Source organism: Channa argus, unplaced genomic scaffold (genome assembly GCF_033026475.1).
Source record: "Channa argus isolate prfri unplaced genomic scaffold, Channa argus male v1.0 Contig030, whole genome shotgun sequence".
NCBI classification, from domain to species: Eukaryota; Metazoa; Chordata; class Actinopteri; order Anabantiformes; family Channidae; genus Channa; species Channa argus.
In genome coordinates this window covers 410,657-428,443 of record NW_027125249.1, presented here as the reverse complement: position 1 = coordinate 428,443, position 17,787 = coordinate 410,657, and the positions used below count along the sequence as shown (strand labels likewise).

General features: G+C 41.7%; 18 pseudogenes; all 18 read left to right on the top strand.

The window, feature by feature from the left end:
- Window positions 1-616: 616 nt before the first annotated feature.
- Window positions 617-735, top strand: LOC137116235 (5S ribosomal RNA; annotated as a pseudogene).
- An 868-nt stretch (window positions 736-1,603) lies between these two features.
- Window positions 1,604-1,722, top strand: LOC137116234 (5S ribosomal RNA; annotated as a pseudogene).
- An 868-nt stretch (window positions 1,723-2,590) lies between these two features.
- Window positions 2,591-2,709, top strand: LOC137115908 (5S ribosomal RNA; annotated as a pseudogene).
- Window positions 2,710-3,578: 869 nt separating this feature from the next.
- On the top strand, window positions 3,579-3,697 carry LOC137115907 (5S ribosomal RNA; annotated as a pseudogene).
- An 868-nt stretch (window positions 3,698-4,565) lies between these two features.
- Window positions 4,566-4,684, top strand: LOC137116233 (5S ribosomal RNA; annotated as a pseudogene).
- Window positions 4,685-5,552: 868 nt separating this feature from the next.
- LOC137116232 (5S ribosomal RNA) lies at window positions 5,553-5,671 on the top strand (annotated as a pseudogene).
- Window positions 5,672-6,539: 868 nt separating this feature from the next.
- On the top strand, window positions 6,540-6,658 carry LOC137116187 (5S ribosomal RNA; annotated as a pseudogene).
- An 867-nt stretch (window positions 6,659-7,525) lies between these two features.
- Window positions 7,526-7,644, top strand: LOC137116223 (5S ribosomal RNA; annotated as a pseudogene).
- Window positions 7,645-8,511: 867 nt separating this feature from the next.
- On the top strand, window positions 8,512-8,630 carry LOC137116186 (5S ribosomal RNA; annotated as a pseudogene).
- An 857-nt stretch (window positions 8,631-9,487) lies between these two features.
- On the top strand, window positions 9,488-9,606 carry LOC137115978 (5S ribosomal RNA; annotated as a pseudogene).
- An 867-nt stretch (window positions 9,607-10,473) lies between these two features.
- On the top strand, window positions 10,474-10,602 carry LOC137116272 (5S ribosomal RNA; annotated as a pseudogene).
- An 857-nt stretch (window positions 10,603-11,459) lies between these two features.
- Window positions 11,460-11,578, top strand: LOC137116319 (5S ribosomal RNA; annotated as a pseudogene).
- An 857-nt stretch (window positions 11,579-12,435) lies between these two features.
- Window positions 12,436-12,554, top strand: LOC137116111 (5S ribosomal RNA; annotated as a pseudogene).
- Window positions 12,555-13,421: 867 nt separating this feature from the next.
- On the top strand, window positions 13,422-13,540 carry LOC137116288 (5S ribosomal RNA; annotated as a pseudogene).
- Window positions 13,541-14,407: 867 nt separating this feature from the next.
- LOC137116315 (5S ribosomal RNA) lies at window positions 14,408-14,526 on the top strand (annotated as a pseudogene).
- An 857-nt stretch (window positions 14,527-15,383) lies between these two features.
- LOC137116271 (5S ribosomal RNA) lies at window positions 15,384-15,512 on the top strand (annotated as a pseudogene).
- An 857-nt stretch (window positions 15,513-16,369) lies between these two features.
- On the top strand, window positions 16,370-16,488 carry LOC137115906 (5S ribosomal RNA; annotated as a pseudogene).
- Window positions 16,489-17,345: 857 nt separating this feature from the next.
- Window positions 17,346-17,464, top strand: LOC137116051 (5S ribosomal RNA; annotated as a pseudogene).
- The last annotated feature ends 323 nt before the right edge of the window (window positions 17,465-17,787 follow it).

Genomic DNA, 17,787 nt, shown 5'->3' with positions numbered 1-17,787 from the left:
CATCCTACACTTCCTGGAGTTTTAAAAGTACGGTTCCCAACAGCTAGCGAGGCTCTTTCTGGCAGCAGCACCTGTTTGCTGTTCTTAGTTTCCAAATCTTATTTAGCATTTTTGAATCGTTAGGTTTTGTGCCGTGGTTTTGTTTATAAATTGTATATTTTGTAAATAGTATTAAATCTGTAGGGGTGGACTGCCATTTTTCTTTTGATTGTTTTCTCTTGTTTTCACATTAGGGAGTTAGGGTTAGCGACTGTCTTTTGGTTTGTTTATTTCTATCAGGCTAGCTAGCACTTTCTGTGGGAAATGGCTTATTTTGTTTATTATGTTGGCCTTGGTTCGCCCTGAGTTGTAGTGTCATGTTTTGTTTGACACTTTCTTTCATTTAAAATAAATATCATTCTGTTGGAACATCTCGATTCTGGATTTTGGTTTGGGGATCGGAGAGGGAACATGCTAATTTATCTTTGTATGTTGCACCCTGACCCCCTAGACAGGGGCGTAACAGACCAGTACAGTTATAGTACTTTGTACTTTGCCACATTTATCTTCTTCTTAGCAAGTGTCATGCATTCTGCTTCTCCAGCGTTTTTAAGAGCTGTTGATGATGTCAAATGCAGCTTCCGGCCACACCGCTCTCTGAGCGCCCGATCTCGTCCGATCTCGGCAGCCAAATAGGGCCGGGCCTGGTTAGTACTTGGTAGGAAGACCGCCTGGGAATACCAGGTGCTGTAAGCTTTTTTGCTTGGGTTTACGGGCAGCACAAGCTGGTGTTACTGCCTATTTATTCATAGAAATTGTTCTATATTTTCATCAAATTTTGTTCTTTCATTGCTGTTTTGCTACTTTATTGGTTTGTCAACCATCGTGCTTCATTACTAGTAGACCATGTTACGGTCCTGGCCATATGTGTTGTTTTTATTTTCTTGTTCTTATAGGTGCCCTGCCTGATTGGCCGGATTTGGGGGAAGTACAGGAAGCTGATTGGTCCATCCTACACTTCCTGGAGTTTTAAAAGTACGGTTCCCAACAGCTAGCGAGGCTCTTTCTGGCAGCAGCACCTGTTTGCTGTTCTTGGTTTCCAAACCTTATTTAGCATTTTTGAATTGTTAGGTTTTGTGCCGTGGTTTTGTTTATAAATTGTATATTTTGTAAATAGTATTAAATCTGTAGGGGTGGACTGCCATTTTTCTTTTGATTGTTTTCTTTTGTTTTCGCATTAGGGAGTTAGGGTTAGCGACTGTCTTTTGGTTTGTTTCTTTCTATCAGGCTAGCTAGCACTTTCTGTGGGAAATGGCTTATTTTGTTTATTATGTTGGCCTTGGTTCGCCCTGAGTTGTAGTGTCATGTTTTGTTTGACACTTTCTTTCGTTTAAAATAAATATCATTCTGTTGGAACATCTCAATCCTGGATTTTGGTTTGGGGATCGGAGAGGGAACATGCAAATTTATCTTTGTATGTTTCACCCTGACCCCCTAGACAGGGGCGTAACAGACCAGTACAGTTATAGTACTTTGTACTTTGCCACATTTATCTTCTTCTTAGCAAGTGTCATGCATTCTGCTTCTCCAGCGTTTTTAAGAGCTGTTGATGATGTCAAATGCAGCTTCCGGCCACACCGCTCTCTGAGCGCCCGATCTCGTCCGATCTCGGCAGCCAAATAGGGCCGGGCCTGGTTAGTACTTGGTAGGAAGACCGCCTGGGAATACCAGGTGCTGTAAGCTTTTTTGCTTGGGTTTACGGGCAGCACAAGCTGGTGTTACTGCCTGTTTATTCATAGAAATTGTTCTACATTTTCATCAAATTTTGTTCTTTCATTGCTGTTTTGCTACTTTATTGGTTTGTCAACCATCGTGCTTCATTACTAGTAGACCATGTTACGGTCCTGGCCATATGTGTTGTTTTTATTTTCTTGTTCTTATAGGTGCCCTGCCTGATTGGCCGGATTTGGGGGAAGTACAGGAAGCTGATTGGTCCATCCTACACTTCCTGGAGTTTTAAAAGTACGGTTCCCAACAGCTAGCGAGGCTCTTTCTGGCAGCAGCACCTGTTTGCTGTTCTTGGTTTCCAAACCTTATTTAGCATTTTTGAATTGTTAGGTTTTGTGCCGTGGTTTTGTTTATAAATTGTATATTTTGTAAATAGTATTAAATCTGTAGGGGTGGACTGCCATTTTTCTTTTGATTGTTTTCTTTTGTTTTCGCATTAGGGAGTTAGGGTTAGCGACTGTCTTTTGGTTTGTTTCTTTCTATCAGGCTAGCTAGCACTTTCTGTGGGAAATGGCTTATTTTGTTTATTATGTTGGCCTTGGTTCGCCCTGAGTTGTAGTGTCATGTTTTGTTTGACACTTTCTTTCGTTTAAAATAAATATCATTCTGTTGGAACATCTCGATCCTGGATTTTGGTTTGGGGATCGGAGAGGGAACATGCTAATTTATCTTTGTATGTTGCACCCTGACCCCCTAGAAAGGGGCGTAACAGACCAGTACAGTTATAGTAGTTTGTACTTTGCCACATTTATCTTCTTCTTAGCAAGTGTCATGCATTCTGCTTCTCCAGCGTTTTTAAGAGCTGTTGATGATATCAAATGCAGCTTACGGCCACACCGCTCTCTAAGCGCCCGATCTCGTCCGATCTCGGCAGCCAAATAGAGCCGGGCCTGGTTAGTACTTGGTAGGAAGACCGCCTGGGAATACCAGGTGCTGTAAGCTTTTTTGCTTGGGTTTACGGGCAGCACAAGCTGGTGTTACTGCCTATTTATTCATAGAAATTGTTCTATATTTTCATCAAATTTTGTTCTTTCATTGCTGTTTTGCTACTTTATTGGTTTGCCAACCATCGTGCTTCATTACTAGTAGACCATGTTACGGTCCTGGCCATATGTGTTGTTTTTATTTTCTTGTTCTTATAGGTGCCCTGCCTGATTGGCTGGATTGGGGGGCAGTACAGGAAGCTGATTGGTCCATCCTACACTTCCTGGAGTTTTAAAAGTATGGTTCCCAACAGCTAGCGAGGCTCTTTCTGGCATCAGCACCTGTTTGCTGTTCTTGGTTTCTAAACCTTATTTAGCATTTTTGAATTGTTAGGTTTTGTGCCGTGGTTTTGTTTATAAAATGTATATTTTGTAAATAGTATTAAATCTGTAGGGGTGGACTGCCATTTTTCTTTTGATTGTTTTCTCTTGTTTTCACATTAGGGAGTTAGGGTTAGCGACTGTCTTTTGGTTTGTTTCTTTCTATCAGGCTAGCTAGCACTTTCTGTGGGAAATGGCTTATTTTGTTTATTATGTTGGCCTTGGTTCGCCCTGAGTTGTAGTGTCATGTTTTGTTTGACACTTTCTTTCGTTTAAAATAAATATCATTCTGTTGGAACATCTCAATCCTGGATTTTGGTTTGGGGATCGGAGAGGGAACATGCAAATTTTATCTTTGTATGTTTCACCCTGACCCCCTAGACAGGGGCGTAACAGACCAGTACAGTTATAGTACTTTGTACTTTGCCACATTTATCTTCTTCTTAGCAAGTGTCATGCATTCTGCTTCTCTAGCGTTTTTAAGAGCTGTTGATAATGTCAAATGCAGCTTACGGCCACACCGCTCTCTAAGCGCCCGATCTCGTCCGATCTCGGCAGCCAAATAGAGCCGGGCCTGGTTAGTACTTGGTAGGAAGACCGCCTGGGAATACCAGGTGCTGTAAGCTTTTTTGCTTGGGTTTACGGGCAGCTCAAGCTGGTGTTACTGCCTATTTATTCATAGAAATTGTTCTATATTTTCATCAAATTTTGTTCTTTCATTGCTGTTTTGCTACTTTATTGGTTTGTCAACCATCGTGCTTCATTACTAGTAGACCATGTTACGGTCATGGCCATATGTGTTGTTTTTATTTTCTTGTTCTTATAGGTGCCCTGCCTGATTGGCCGGATTTGGGGGAAGTACAGGAAGCTGATTGGTCCATCCTACACTTCCTGGAGTTTTAAAAGTACGGTTCCCAACAGCTAGCGAGGCTCTTTCTGGCAGCAGCACCTGTTTGCTGTTCTTAGTTTCCAAATCTTATTTAGCATTTTTGAATCGTTAGGTTTTGTGCCGTGGTTTTGTTTATAAATTGTATATTTTGTAAATAGTATTAAATCTGTAGGGGTGGACTGCCATTTTTCTTTTGATTGTTTTCTCTTGTTTTCACATTAGGGAGTTAGGGTTAGCGACTATCTTTTGGTTTGTTTATTTCTATCAGGCTAGCTAGCACTTTCTGTGGGAAATGGCTTATTTTGTTTATTATGTTGGCCTTGGTTCGCCCTGAGTTGTAGTGTCATGTTTTGTTTGACACTTTCTTTCATTTAAAATAAATATCATTCTGTTGGAACATCTCGATTCTGGATTTTGGTTTGGGGATCGGAGAGGGAACATGCTAATTTATCTTTGTATGTTGCACCCTGACCCCCTAGACAGGGGCGTAACAGACCAGTACAGTTATAGTACTTTGTACTTTGCCACATTTATCTTCTTCTTAGCAAGTGTCATGCATTCTGCTTCTCCAGCGTTTTTAAGAGCTGTTGATGATGTCAAATGCAGCTTCCGGCCACACCGCTCTCTGAGCGCCCGATCTCGTCCGATCTCGGCAGCCAAATAGGGCCGGGCCTGGTTAGTACTTGGTAGGAAGACCGCCTGGGAATACCAGGTGCTGTAAGCTTTTTTGCTTGGGTTTACGGGCAGCACAAGCTGGTGTTACTGCCTATTTATTCATAGAAATTGTTCTATATTTTCATCAAATTTTGTTCTTTCATTGCTGTTTTGCTACTTTATTGGTTTGTCAACCATCGTGCTTCATTACTAGTAGACCATGTTACGGTCCTGGCCATATGTGTTGTTTTTATTTTCTTGTTCTTATAGGTGCCCTGCCTGATTGGCCGGATTTGGGGGAAGTACAGGAAGCTGATTGGTCCATCCTACACTTCCTGGAGTTTTAAAAGTACGGTTCCCAACAGCTAGCGAGGCTCTTTCTGGCAGCAGCACCTGTTTGCTGTTCTTGGTTTCCAAACCTTATTTAGCATTTTTGAATTGTTAGGTTTTGTGCCGTGGTTTTGTTTATAAATTGTATATTTTGTAAATAGTATTAAATCTGTAGGGGTGGACTGCCATTTTTCTTTTGATTGTTTTCTTTTGTTTTCGCATTAGGGAGTTAGGGTTAGCGACTGTCTTTTGGTTTGTTTCTTTCTATCAGGCTAGCTAGCACTTTCTGTGGGAAATGGCTTATTTTGTTTATTATGTTGGCCTTGGTTCGCCCTGAGTTGTAGTGTCATGTTTTGTTTGACACTTTCTTTCGTTTAAAATAAATATCATTCTGTTGGAACATCTCAATCCTGGATTTTGGTTTGGGGATCGGAGAGGGAACATGCAAATTTATCTTTGTATGTTTCACCCTGACCCCCTAGACAGGGGCGTAACAGACCAGTACAGTTATAGTACTTTGTACTTTGCCACATTTATCTTCTTCTTAGCAAGTGTCATGCATTCTGCTTCTCCAGCGTTTTTAAGAGCTGTTGATGATGTCAAATGCAGCTTCCGGCCACACCGCTCTCTGAGCGCCCGATCTCGTCCGATCTCGGCAGCCAAATAGGGCCGGGCCTGGTTAGTACTTGGTAGGAAGACCGCCTGGGAATACCAGGTGCTGTAAGCTTTTTTGCTTGGGTTTACGGGCAGCACAAGCTGGTGTTACTGCCTGTTTATTCATAGAAATTGTTCTACATTTTCATCAAATTTTGTTCTTTCATTGCTGTTTTGCTACTTTATTGGTTTGTCAACCATCGTGCTTCATTACTAGTAGACCATGTTACGGTCCTGGCCATATGTGTTGTTTTTATTTTCTTGTTCTTATAGGTGCCCTGCCTGATTGGCCGGATTTGGGGGAAGTACAGGAAGCTGATTGGTCCATCCTACACTTCCTGGAGTTTTAAAAGTACGGTTCCCAACAGCTAGCGAGGCTCTTTCTGGCAGCAGCACCTGTTTGCTGTTCTTGGTTTCCAAACCTTATTTAGCATTTTTGAATTGTTAGGTTTTGTGCCGTGGTTTTGTTTATAAATTGTATATTTTGTAAATAGTATTAAATCTGTAGGGGTGGACTGCCATTTTTCTTTTGATTGTTTTCTTTTGTTTTCGCATTAGGGAGTTAGGGTTAGCGACTGTCTTTTGGTTTGTTTCTTTCTATCAGGCTAGCTAGCACTTTCTGTGGGAAATGGCTTATTTTGTTTATTATGTTGGCCTTGGTTCGCCCTGAGTTGTAGTGTCATGTTTTGTTTGACACTTTCTTTCGTTTAAAATAAATATCATTCTGTTGGAACATCTCAATCCTGGATTTTGGTTTGGGGATCGGAGAGGGAACATGCAAATTTATCTTTGTATGTTTCACCCTGACCCCCTAGACAGGGGCGTAACAGACCAGTACAGTTATAGTACTTTGTACTTTGCCACATTTATCTTCTTCTTAGCAAGTGTCATGCATTCTGCTTCTCTAGCGTTTTTAAGAGCTGTTGATGATATCAAATGCATGTTACGGCCACACCGCTCTCTAAGCGCCCGATCTCGTCCGATCTCGGCAGCCAAATAGGGCCGGGCCTGGTTAGTACTTGGTAGGAAGACCGCCTGGGAATACCAGGTGCTGTAAGCTTTTTTGCTTGGGTTTACGGGCAGCTCAAGCTGGTGTTACTGCCTATTTATTCATAGAAATTGTTCTATATTTTCATCAAATTTTGTTCTTTCATTGCTGTTTTGCTACTTTATTAGTTTGTCAACCATCGTGCTTCATTACTAGTAAACCATGTTACGGTCCTGGCCATATGTGTTGTTTTTATTTTCTTGTTCTTATAGGTGCCGTGCCTGATTGGCCGGATTTGGGGGAAGTACAGGAAGCTGATTGGTCCATCCTACACTTCCTGGAGTTTTAAATGTACGGTTCCCAACAGCTAGCGAGGCTCTTTCTGGCAGCAGCACCTGTTTGCTGTTCTTGGTTTCCAAATCTTATTTAGCATTTTTGAATTGTTAGGTTTTGTGCCGTGGTTTTGTTTATAAATTGTATATTTTGTAAATAGTATTAAATCTGTAGGGGTGGACTGCCATTTTCTTTTGATTGTTTTCTCTTGTTTTCACATTAGGGAGTTAGGGTTAGCGACTATCTTTTGGTTTGTTTATTTCTATCAGGCTAGCTAGCACTTTCTGTGGGAAATGGCTTATTTTGTTTATTATGTTGGCCTTGGTTCGCCCTGAGTTGTAGTGTCATGTTTTGTTTGACACTTTCTTTCGTTTAAAATAAATATCATTCTGTTGGAACATCTCGATTCTGGATTTTGGTTTGGGGATCGGAGAGGGAACATGCTAATTTATCTTTGTATGTTGCACCCTGACCCCCTAGACAGGGGCGTAACAGACCAGTACAGTTATAGTACTTTGTACTTTGCCACATTTATCTTCTTCTTAGCAAGTGTCATGCATTCTGCTTCTCCAGCGTTTTTAAGAGCTGTTGATGATGTCAAATGCAGCTTACGGCCACACCGCTCTCTGAGCGCCCGATCTCGTCCGATCTCAGCAGCCAAATAGGGCCGGGCCTGGTTAGTACTTGGTAGGAAGACCGCCTGGGAATACCAGGTGCTGTAAGCTTTTTTGCTTGGGTTTACGGGCAGCTCAAGCTGGTGTTACTGCCTATTTATTCATAGAAATTGTTCTATTATTTCATCAAATTTTGTTCTTTCATTGCTGTTTTGCTACTTTATTGGTTTGTCAACCATCGTGCTTCATTACTAGTAGACCATGTTACGGTCCTGGCCATATGTGTTGTTTTTATTTTCTTGTTCTTATAGGTGCCGTGCCTGATTGGCCGGATTTGGGGGAAGTACAGGAAGCTGATTGGTCCATCCTACACTTCCTGGAGTTTTAAATGTACGGTTCCCAACAGCTAGCGAGGCTCTTTCTGGCAGCAGCACCTGTTTGCTGTTCTTGGTTTCCAAATCTTATTTAGCATTTTTGAATTGTTAGGTTTTGTGCCGTGGTTTTGTTTATAAATTGTATATTTTGTAAATAGTATTAAATCTGTAGGGGTGGACTGCCATTTTCTTTTGATTGTTTTCTCTTGTTTTCACATTAGGGAGTTAGGGTTAGCGACTATCTTTTGGTTTGTTTATTTCTATCAGGCTAGCTAGCACTTTCTGTGGGAAATGGCTTATTTTGTTTATTATGTTGGCCTTGGTTCGCCCTGAGTTGTAGTGTCATGTTTTGTTTGACACTTTCTTTCGTTTAAAATAAATATCATTCTGTTGGAACATCTCAATCCTGGATTTTGGTTTGGGGATCGGAGAGGGAACATGCAAATTTATCTTTGTATGTTTCACCCTGACCCCCTAGACAGGGGCGTAACAGACCAGTACAGTTATAGTACTTTGTACTTTGCCACATTTATCTTCTTCTTAGCAAGTGTCATGCATTCTGCTTCTCTAGCGTTTTTAAGTGCTGTTGATGATGTCAAATGCATGTTACGGCCACACCGCTCTCTAAGCGCCCGATCTCGTCCGATCTCGGCAGCCAAATAGGGCCGGGCCTGGTTAGTACTTGGTAGGAAGACCGCCTGGGAATACCAGGTGCTGTAAGCTTTTTTGCTTGGGTTTACGGGCAGCTCAAGCTGGTGTTACTGCCTATTTATTCATAGAAATTGTTCTATATTTTCATCCAATTTTGTTCTTTCATTGCTGTTTTGCTACTTTATTGGTTTGTCAACCATCGTGCTTCATTACTAGTAGACCATGTTACGGTCATGGCCATATGTGTTGTTTTTATTTTGTTGTTCTTATAGGTGCCCTGCCTGATTGGCCGGATTTGGGGGAAGTACAGGAAGCTGATTGGTCCATCCTACACTTCCTGGAGTTTTAAATGTACGGTTCCCAACAGCTAGCGAGGCTCTTTCTGGCAGCAGCACCTGTTTGCTGTTCTTGGTTTCCAAATCTTATTTAGCATTTTTGAATTGTTAGGTTTTGTGCCGTGGTTTCGTTTATAAATTGTATATTTTGTAAATAGTATTAAATCTGTAGGGGTGAACTGCCATTTTCTTTGGACTGTTTTCACATTAGGGAGTTAGGGTTAGCGACTGTCTTTTGGTTTGTTTATTTCTATCAGGCTAGCTAGCACTTTCTGTGGGAAATGGCTTATTTTGTTTATTATGTTGGCCTTGGTTCGCCCTGAGTTGTAGTGTCATGTTTTGTTTGACACTTTCTTTCGTTTAAAATAAATATCATTCTGTTGGAACATCTCGATCCTGGATTTTGGTTTGGGGATCGGAGATGGAACATGCTAATTTATCTTTGTGTGTTGCACCCTGACCCCCTAGACAGGGGCGTAACAGACCAGTACAGTTATAGTACTTTGTACTTTGCCACATTTATCTTCTTCTTAGCAAGTGTCATGCATTCTGCTTCTCCAGCGTTTTTAAGAGCTGTTGATGATGTCAAATGCAGCTTACGGCCACACCGCTTTCTAAGCGCCCGATCTCGTCCGATCTCGGCAGCCAAATAGAGCCGGGCCTGGTTAGTACTTGGTAGGAAGACCGCCTGGGAATACCAGGTGCTGTAAGCTTTTTTGCTTGGGTTTACGGGCAGCACAAGCTGGTGTTACTGCCTATTTATTCATAGAAATTGTTCTATATTTTCATCAAATTTTGTTCTTTCATTGCTGTTTTGCTACTTTATTGGTTTGCCAACCATCGTGCTTCATTACTAGTAGACCATGTTACGGTCCTGGCCATATGTGATGTTTTTATTTTGTTGTTCTTATAGGTGCCCTGCCTGATTGGCCGGATTTGGGGGAAGTACAGGAAGCTGATTGGTCCATCCTACACTTCCTGGAGTTTTAAAAGTACGGTTCCCAACAGCTAGCGAGGCTCTTTCTGGCAGCAGCACCTGTTTGCTGTTCTTGGTTTCCAAACCTTATTTAGCATTTTTGAATTGTTAGGTTTTGTGCCGTGGTTTTGTTTATAAATTGTATATTTTGTAAATAGTATTAAATCTGTAGGGGTGGACTGCCATTTTCTTTTGATTGTTTTCTCTTGTTTTCACATTAGGGAGTTAGGGTTAGCGACTGTCTTTTGGTTTGTTGATTTCTATCAGGCTAGCTAGCACTTTCTGTGGGAAATGGCTTATTTTGTTTATTATGTTGGCCTTGGTTCGCCCTGAGTTGTAGTGTCATGTTTTGTTTGACACTTTCTTTCGTTTAAAATAAATATCATTCTGTTGGAACATCTCGATCCTGGATTTTGGTTTGGGGATCGGAGAGGGAACATGCTAATTTATCTTTGTATGTTGCACCCTGACCCCCTAGACAGGGGCGTAACAGACCAGTACAGTTATAGTACTTTGTACTTTGCCACATTTATCTTCTTCTTAGCAAGTGTCATGCATTCTGCTTTTCCAGCGTTTTTAAGAGCTGTTGATGATGTCAAATGCAGCTTACGGCCACACCGCTCTCTAAGCGCCCGATCTCGCCCGATCTCGTCCGATCTCGGCAGCCAAATAGAGCCGGGCCTGGTTAGTACTTGGTAGGAAGACCGCCTGGGAATACCAGGTGCTGTAAGCTTTTTTGCTTGGGTTTACGGGCAGCACAAGCTGGTGTTACTGCCTATTTATTCATAGAAATTGTTCTATATTTTCATCAAATTTTGTTCTTTCATTGCTGTTTTGCTACTTTATTGGTTTGTCAACCATCGTGCTTCATTACTAATAGACCATGTTACGGTCCTGGCCATATGTGTTGTTTTTATTTTCTTGTTCTTATAGGTGCCCTGCCTGATTGGCCGGATTGGGGTGCAGTACAGGAAGCTGATTGGTCCATCCTACACTTCCTGGAGTTTTAAAAGTACGGTTCCCAACAGCTAGCGAGGCTCTTTCTGGCATCAGCACCTGTTTGCTGTTCTTGGTTTCCAAACCTTATTTAGCATTTTTGAATTGTTAGGTTTTGTGCCGTGGTTTTGTTTATAAATTGTATATTTTGTAAATAGTATTAAATCTGTAGGGGTGGACTGCCATTTTCTTTGGACTGTTTTCACATTAGGGAGTTAGGGTTAGCGACTGTCTTTTGGTTTGTTTATTTCTATCAGGCTAGCTAGCACTTTCTGTGGGAAATGGCTTATTTTGTTTATTATGTTGGCCTTGGTTCGCCCTGAGTTGTAGTGTCATGTTTTGTTTGACACTTTCTTTCGTTTAAAATAAATATCATTCTGTTGGAACATCTCGATCCTGGATTTTGGTTTGGGGATCGGAGAGGGAACATGCTAATTTATCTTTGTATGTTGCACCCTGACCCCCTAGACAGGGGCGTAACAGACCAGTACAGTTATAGTACTTTGTACTTTGCCACATTTATCTTCTTCTTAGCAAGGGTCATGCATTCTGCTTCTCCAGCGTTTTTAAGAGCTGTTGATGATGTCAAATGCAGCTTACGGCCACACCGCTCTCTAAGCGCCCGATCCCGTCCGATCTCGGCAGCCAAATAGGGCCGGGCCTTGTTAGTACTTGGTAGGAAGACCGCCTGGGAATACCACGTGCTGTAAACTTCTTTGCTTGGGTTTACGGGCAGCACAAGCTGGTGTTACTGCCTATTTATTCATAGAAATTGTTCTATATTTTCATCAAATTTTGTTCTTTCATTGCTGTTTTGCTACTTTATTGGTTTGCCAACCATCGTGCTTCATTACTAGTAGACCATGTTACGGTCCTGGCCATATGTGTTGTTTTTATTTTCTTGTTCTTATAGGTGCCCTGCCTGATTGGCCGGATTGGGGGGCAGTACAGGAAGCGGATTGGTCCATCCTACACTTCCTGGAGTTTTAAAAGTACGGTTCCCAACAGCTAGCGAGGCTCTTTCTGGCATCAGCACCTGTTTGCTGTTCTTGGTTTCCAAACCTTATTTAGCATTTTTGAATTGTTAGGTTTTGTGCCGTGGTTTTGTTTATAAATTGTATATTTTGTAAATAGTATTAAATCTGTAGGGGTGAACTGCCATTTTCTTTGGACTGTTTTCACATTAGGGAGTTAGGGTTAGCGACTGTCTTTTGGTTTGTTTATTTCTATCAGGCTAGCTAGCACTTTCTGTGGGAAATGGCTTATTTTGTTTATTATGTTGGCCTTGGTTCGCCCTGAGTTGTAGTGTCATGTTTTGTTTGACACTTTCTTTCGTTTAAAATAAATATCATTCTGTTGGAACATCTCGATCCTGGATTTTGGTTTGGGGATCGGAGAGGGAACATGCTAATTTATCTTTGTGTGTTGCACCCTGACCCCCTAGACAGGGGCGTAACAGACCAGTACAGTTATAGTACTTTGTACTTTGCCACATTTATCTTCTTCTTAGCAAGTGTCATGCATTCTGCTTCTCCAGCGTTTTTAAGAGCTGTTGATGATGTCAAATGCAGCTTACGGCCACACCGCTTTCTAAGCGCCCGATCTAGTCCGATCTCGGCAGCCAAATAGAGCCGGGCCTGGTTAGTACTTGGTAGGAAGACCGCCTGGGAATACCAGGTGCTGTAAGCTTTTTTGCTTGGGTTTACGGGCAGCACAAGCTGGTGTTACTGCCTATTTATTCATAGAAATTGTTCTATATTTTCATCAAATTTTGTTCTTTCATTGCTGTTTTGCTACTTTATTGGTTTGTCAACCATCGTGCTTCATTACTAGTAGACCATGTTACGGTCCTGGCCATATGTGATGTTTTTATTTTGTTGTTCTTATAGGTGCCCTGCCTGATTGGCCGGATTTGGGGGAAGTACAGGAAGCTGATTGGTCCATCCTACACTTCCTGGAGTTTTAAAAGTACGGTTCCCAACAGCTAGCGAGGCTCTTTCTGGCAGCAGCACCTGTTTGCTGTTCTTGCTTTCCAAACCTTATTTAGCATTTTTGAATTGTTAGGTTTTGTGCCGTGGTTTTGTTTATAAATTGTATATTTTGTAAATAGTATTAAATCTGTAGGGCTGGACTGCCATTTTCTTTTGATTGTTTTCTCTTGTTTTCACATTAGGGAGTTAGGGTTAGCGACTGTCTTTTGGTTTGTTTATTTCTATCAGGCTAGCTAGCACTTTCTGTGGGAAATGGCTTATTTTGTTTATTATGTTGGCCTTGGTTCGCCCTGAGTTGTAGTGTCATGTTTTGTTTGACACTTTCTTTCGTTTAAAATAAATATCATTCTGTTGGAACATCTCGATCCTGGATTTTGGTTTGGGGATCGGAGAGGGAACATGCTAATTTATCTTTGTATGTTGCACCCTGACCCCCTAGACAGGGGCGTAACAGACCAGTACAGTTATAGTACTTTGTACTTTGCCACATTTATCTTCTTCTTAGCAAGTGTCATGCATTCTGCTTCTCCAGCGTTTTTAAGAGCTGTTGATGATGTCAAATGGAGCTTACGGCCAAACCGCTCTCTAAGCGCCCGATCTCGTCCGATCTCGGCAGCCAAATAGAGCCGGGCCTAGTTCCTACTTGGTAGGAAGACCGCCTGGGAATACCAGGTGCTGTAAGCTTTTTTGCTTGGGTTTACGGGCAGCACAAGCTGGTGTTACTGCCTATTTATTCATAGAAATTGTTCTATATTTTCATCAAATTTTGTTCTTTCATTGCTGTTTTGCTACTTTATTGGTTTGTCAACCATCGTGCTTCATTACTAGTAGACCATGTTATGGTCCTGGCCATATGTGTTGTTTTTATTTTGTTGTTCTTATAGGTGCCCTGCCTGATTGGCCGGATTTGGGGGAAGTACAGGAAGCTGATTGGTCCATCCTACACTTCCTGGAGTTTTAAAAGTACGGTTCCCAACAGCTAGCGAGGCTCTTTCTGGCAGCAGCACCTGTTTGCTGTTCTTGCTTTCCAAACCTTATTTAGCATTTTTGAATTGTTAGGTTTTGTGCCGTGGTTTTGTTTATAAATTGTATATTTTGTAAATAGTATTAAATCTGTAGGGGTGGACTGCCATTTTCTTTTGATTGTTTTCTCTTGTTTTCACATTAGGGAGTTAGGGTTAGCGACTGTCTTTTGGTTTGTTTATTTCTATCTGGCTGACTAGCACTTTCTGTGGGAAATGGCTTATTTTGTTTATTATGTTGGCCTTGGTTCGCCCTGAGTTGTAGTGTCATGTTTTGTTTGAAACTTTCTTTCGTTTAAAATAAATATCATTCTGTTGGAACATCTCGATCCTGGATTTTGGTTTGGGGATTGGAGAGGGAACATGCTAATTTATCTTTGTATGTTGCACCCTGACCCCCTAGACAGGGGCGTAACAGACCAGTACAGTTATAGTACTTTGTACTTTGCCACATTTATCTTCTTCTTAGCAAGTGTCATGCATTCTGCTTCTCCAGCGTTTTTAAGAGCTGTTGATGATGTCAAATGCAGCTTACGGCCACACTGCTCTCTAAGCGCCCGATCCCGTCCGATCTCGGCAGCCAAATAGGGCCGGGCCTTGTTAGTACTTGGTAGGAAGACCGCCTGGGAATACCACGTGCTGTAAGCTTCTTTGCTTGGGTTTACGGGCAGCACAAGCTGGTGTTACTGCCTATTTATTCATAGAAATTGTTCTATATTTTCACCAAATTTTGTTCTTTCATTGCTGTTTTGCTACTTTATTGGTTTGCCAACCATCGTGCTTCATTACTAGTAGACCATGTTACGGTCCTGGCCATATGTGTTGTTTTTATTTTCTTGTTCTTATAGGTGCCCTGCCTGATTGGCCGGATTGGGGGGCAGTACAGGAAGCTGATTGGTCCATCCTACACTTCCTGGAGTTTTAAAAGTACGGTTCCCAACAGCTAGCGAGGCTCTTTCTGGCATCAGCACCTGTTTGCTGTTCTTGGTTTCCAAACCTTATTTAGCATTTTTGAATTGTTAGGTTTTGTGCCGTGGTTTTGTTTATAAATTGTATATTTTGTAAATAGTATTAAATCTGTAGGGGTGAACTGCCATTTTCTTTGGACTGTTTTCACATTAGGGAGTTAGGGTTAGCGACTGTCTTTTGGTTTGTTTATTTCTATCAGGCTAGCTAGCACTTTCTGTGGGAAATGCCTTATTTTGTTTATTATGTTGGCCTTGGTTCGCCCTGAGTTGTAGTGTCATGTTTTGTTTGACACTTTCTTTCGTTTAAAATAAGTATCATTCTGTTGGAACATCTCGATCCTGGATTTTGGTTTGGGGATCGGAGAGGGAACATGCTAATTTATCTTTGTATGTTTCACCCTGACCCCCTAGACAGGGGCGTAACAGACCAGTACAGTTATAGTACTTTGTACTTTGCCACATTTATCTTCTTCTTAGCAAGTGTCATGCATTCTGCTTCTCTAGCGTTTTTAAGAGCTGTTGATGATGTCAAATGCAGCTTACGGCCACACCGCTCTCTAAGCGCCCGATCTCGCCCGATCTCGTCCGATCTCGGCAGCCAAATAGAGCCGGGCCTGGTTAGTACTTGGTAGGAAGACCGCCTGGGAATACCAGGTGCTGTAAGCTTTTTTGCTTGGGTTTACGGGCAGCACAAGCTGGTGTTACTGCCTATTTATTCATAGAAATTGTTCTATATTTTCATCAAATTTTGTTCTTTCATTGCTGTTTTGCTACTTTATTGGTTTGTCAACCATCGTGCTTCATTACTAATAGACCATGTTACGGTCCTGGCCATATGTGTTGTTTTTATTTTCTTGTTCTTATAGGTGCCCTGCCTGATTGGCTGGATTGGGGGGCAGTACAGGAAGCGGATTGGTCCATCCTACACTTCCTGGAGTTTTAAAAGTACGGTTCCCAACAGCTAGCGAGGCTCTTTCTGGCATCAGCACCTGTTTGCTGTTCTTGGTTTCCAAACCTTATTTAGCATTTTTGAATTGTTAGGTTTTGTGCCGTGGTTTTGTTTATAAATTGTATATTTTGTAAATAGTATTAAATCTGTAGGGGTGAACTGCCATTTTCTTTTGACTGTTTTCACATTAGGGAGTTAGGGTTAGAGACTGTCTTTTGGTTTGTTTATTTCTATCAGGCTAGCTAGCACTTTCTGTGGGAAATGCCTTATTTTGTTTATTATGTTGGCCTTGGTTCGCCCTGAGTTGTAGTGTCATGTTTTGTTTGACACTTTCTTTCGTTTAAAATAAGTATCATTCTGTTGGAACATCTCGATCCTGGATTTTGGTTTGGGGATCGGAGAGGGAACATGCTAATTTATCTTTGTATGTTTCACCCTGACCCCCTAGACAGGGGCGTAACAGACCAGTACAGTTATAGTACTTTGTACTTTGCCACATTTATCTTCTTCTTAGCAAGTGTCATGCATTCTGCTTCTCTAGCGTTTTTAAGAGCTGTTGATGATGTCAAATGCAGCTTACGGCCACACCGCTCTCTAAGCGCCCGATCTCGTCCGATCTCGGCAGCCAAATAGAGCCGGGCCTGGTTAGTACTTGGTAGGAAGACCGCCTGGGAATACCAGGTGCTGTAAGCTTTTTTGCTTGGGTTTACGGGCAGCACAAGCTGGTGTTACTGCCTATTTATTCATAGAAATTGTTCTATATTTTCATCAAATTTTGTTCTTTCATTGCTGTTTTGCTACTTTATTGGTTTGCCAACCATCGTGCTTCATTACTAGTAGACCATGTTACGGTCCTGGCCATATGTGTTGTTTTTATTTTCTTGTTCTTATAGGTGCCCTGCCTGATTGGCCGGATTTGGGGGCAGTACAGGAAGCTGATTGGTCCATCCTACACTTCCTGGAGTTTTAAAAGTACGGTTCCCAACAGCTAGCGAGGCTTATTCTGGCATCAGCACCTGTTTGCTGTTCTTGGTTTCCAAACCTTATTTAGCATTTTTGAATTGTTAGGTTTTGTGCCGTGGTTTTGTTTATAAATTGTATATTTTGTAAATAGTATTAAATCTGTAGGGGTGAACTGCCATTTTCTTTGGACTGTTTTCACATTAGGGAGTTAGGGTTAGCGACTGTCTTTTGGTTTGTTTATTTCTATCAGGCTAGCTAGCACTTTCTGTGGGAAATGGCTTATTTTGTTTATTATGTTGGCCTTGGTTCGCCCTGAGTTGTAGTGTTATGTTTTGTTTGACACTTTCTTTCGTTTAAAATAAATATCATTCTGTTGGAACATCTCGATCCTGGATTTTGGTTTGGGGATCGGAGATGGAACATGCTAATTTATCTTTGTGTGTTGCACCCTGACCCCCTAGACAGGGGCGTAACAGACCAGTACAGTTATAGTACTTTGTACTTTGCCACATTTATCTTCTTCTTAGCAAGTGTCATGCATTCTGCTTCTCCAGCGTTTTTAAGAGCTGTTGATGATGTCAAATGCAGCTTACGGCCACACCGCTTTCTAAGCGCCCGATCTCGTCCGATCTCGGCAGCCAAATAGAGCCGGGCCTGGTTAGTACTTGGTAGGAAGACCGCCTGGGAATAACAGGTGCTGTAAGCTTTTTTGCTTGGGTTTACGGGCAGCACAAGCTGGTGTTACTGCCTATTTATTCATAGAAATTGTTCTATATTTTCATCAAATTTTGTTCTTTCATTGCTGTTTTGCTACTTTATTGGTTTGCCAACCATCGTGCTTCATTACTAGTAGACCATGTTACGGTCCTGGCCATATGTGATGTTTTTATTTTGTTGTTCTTATAGGTGCCCTGCCTGATTGGCCGGATTTGGGGGAAGTACAGGAAGCTGATTGGTCCATCCTACACTTCCTGGAGTTTTAAAAGTACGGTTCCCAACAGCTAGCGAGGCTCTTTCTGGCAGCAGCAC